Source organism: Peromyscus eremicus, chromosome X, assembly GCF_949786415.1.
Source record: "Peromyscus eremicus chromosome X, PerEre_H2_v1, whole genome shotgun sequence".
NCBI classification, from domain to species: Eukaryota; Metazoa; Chordata; class Mammalia; order Rodentia; family Cricetidae; genus Peromyscus; species Peromyscus eremicus.
This window is the reverse complement of record NC_081439.1, coordinates 111895814-111898716: the sequence shown is the minus strand read 5'-3', so window position 1 is coordinate 111898716 and position 2903 is coordinate 111895814. Positions and strand designations below refer to the sequence as shown.

Genomic DNA, 2903 nt, shown 5'->3' with positions numbered 1-2903 from the left:
TTTTCCACTTGTGGCTTCTTGACAGTACTCAAACTATTTCAGATTTTGAGGTTTTTAGATGCTCAACCTATATTGGATTTCAGTGAAAATACCCAGCAGCTTGTAGAGTTTGTGGGGTGAAAGAATGCAAAGCATTAGTCTTATTATGTAGAAATCAGTGAAAATTTAATTCGATTTTCTGTATGGTGATTACCAAGGCAAAATGACAACTGATATTTTGAAAAGATTTCTGTCAAAAGTGGCTTCTAGTAACCATAATTTAAAATTCCATCTAATATTTTTGTTAATTTCACATGTCTACTGCTTTCAGGCATTATTATTATTATTATTATTATTATTATTATTATTATTATGTTGCCTTTCACACACAAAAAAATCATGAAAAGCTTTTCTCATATGTATCCATTTCTTCTCTGGTGTTGAAAATGGAACCCAGGACTTTGGATTTACTAGGCATGAGCTCCATCACTGAGTTCTATCCCTATTTCTTTTTTTTTTTTTTTTAGATAGGGTCACACTTATTATATAGCCAGGGGTGATACCAAATTTGCAATGAAGCCCAGACTGACCTCAAACTCATGACTCTCCTGCGTCAGGCTTCCAGTGCTGGGATTACAGGTTCATGCCACTACTTCTGGCTATTTTGTGTGTTCACACTTCCATGCCACATTATTCTCTTATAGTTACAAATTTTTCAGCCAGTATTTAATTTATTTATTTTTTATTTTCAAGCTTTTATTCAAGTGCACTGACTTGAGGATGATTTTAGATTTTGTTAAAAGCAGCCACGTCCATGGACTGCACGTAGTCCTCAAAAGCAGTGATCTGCTCCTCCAAAAAATATGGAACGCTTCACGAATTTGCGTGTCATCCTTGCGCAGGGGCCATGCTAATCTTCTCTGTGTCGTTCCAATTTTAGTATATGTGCTGCCGAAGCGAGCACTCAGCCAGTATTTTAAATGCAAAGTAATAGCTTAGCCTGTGTTAGTTTTGACACTCATGCAGAACATGCTTGATTATTAGGAAAAAAATGGTAGAAATTACTATGCAAATGACACAAGTTGCAGTGATCTGTATATATTTGAAGTACCACAAAATGAGAAACAGAAGTAATTTAAAAGAATTATTTTAGTTGCTTGGCTTTTTGTTTTAGACTTTAAAATTTTGTTATACATGGGTTTTATAAAGCCATGTACATGCAAGTATATATTGTACTTGGAGCATACCCCCCACACCCTGCTAGTCTTAACTTTCTAGCCCCTCTCCTTCCCATTGGTTCCCTTTGTTTCTCTAGATGACTTTGCTTCTACTGCCATATCTGTACATTTGTGATTTTATTAATCTATGAAGTATAGGACCCACAAATGAGAGCAAATAAACAACATTTTCTTCCTGAGGACCAGCATTAGTCACTTAATATTGTCTCTAGTTTGTATCCATGTTTCTGAAAATAGCATAACTTCATTCTTCTTTATTGTTGAAGGAATTTTATTGTGTATATAAACTCTGTTTTCTTTATCCATTCTCCTGTTAAGGACACTTAAGTGGGGTTCATAATATAGCTATTGTGAATAAAGCTGCAATAAACACTGATATGCAAGGTTCTCAAATGACTTGGAGTCATTTGAATAAATATCCAGGAGTTATGTGGCTGGGTGATATGGTAGGCCTATTTTTAGTTTGTTTTTAAAGAAACTCTATATGTGCTAGGTAAGCTCTGAACTACTGCACATCCCTTGCTCACACACTTGTTAGTACATTGTGTTTGCAAAGAGCCTTAAGTGGCCTGTTTATTTTGACTAGCTATTATGCTTACAATTTTATTTTCTGCCATTAGGCAGTGCCAGTTGTAAATTGTAACCAATTGCCTTGCCCCTGTGGTGAAAACAGTGAGACTAGATTTACAGTATACAAGTATTCAGATTTATTTTTTCCATGAACATTAATTGGCTATTAAAGTGGCCAGCATACATATTCAACCAGGTAAGAAATAGATTGATGTATTATGAAAAATCGTGTATCATTTTATAATGATATATTTGTATATAATCATTTAAATGAATGAGATGCATAATGTAAGTACATTTTTTTTATCTTATGCCCTTTCTTTGCTTTTTTCCCCTTTAGATAGAACTTTTTCTTTTACCTAAAATGCTTTGTGTATTAAGAAGCCTTGGAGCTTGAGCTAGGGCTGTGGCTCAATGGTATAGCACTTGCCTTGCATGCTCAAGGTCCAGGCTAACAAAGCCAGACCAAAATATAACAAAATCCCAGAACAATATGCCTATGTACAACTTCTTGTACAATTTTTGCTTGTAGTCATCACTTTCCCTGCTCTAGATAATTATTTTCCTACTGTTTCTAATTGTTCCAAATGTATGATGCTCAATTTTAGATGCAGTGTTAATCTATGACACATTTTATATAGGAAACAACTATGTCATGTATATAGTATAATGTCTCAGTAGGCTTGCTTCCTTTTCTGCCAACAGCTATTAGGATTTCAGCCATTCCTTCTCCTCTACCACCAACACCAACACCTCTATATACATGCACACACACACCCCAGAGTCACTCATACTCATGTACTCAAGCCTTAAGTTGGCTCGCCTGTGCTGGATTTTAGTCCTATAATATGCTCACACGGATGTCTGTTATATCTTCCCTTGTTCTTAGGAAATCTCGCTGTTTCTGTGGTTGCTTTTCTAACAAGCTGCTAAATTCCATCACCTGTTCTAACTCTGGCTTTCTTTTGGACTTGGATGCTTGGGTTGGCATCAAACCTAATTTACATCAAGTAATGAAGAACTTCCCTAGCAGGTTCCCTGTAGTTGTGTTTTATTTTGGAAAAGGAGGCCATTATTCTAAATCTGATAAATTAAAAGCATTTGTATCAACATCCT

General features: G+C 35.4%; 1 non-coding gene across 1 annotated transcript; it reads right to left on the bottom strand.

The window, feature by feature from the left end:
- Nucleotides 1–836: 836 nt before the first annotated feature.
- On the bottom strand, nucleotides 837–943 carry LOC131900351 (U6 spliceosomal RNA). The gene has a single exon (XR_009376236.1). It is a non-coding gene; the product is annotated as a U6 spliceosomal RNA (small nuclear RNA).
- Between the last annotated feature and the right edge of the window lie 1960 nt (nucleotides 944–2903).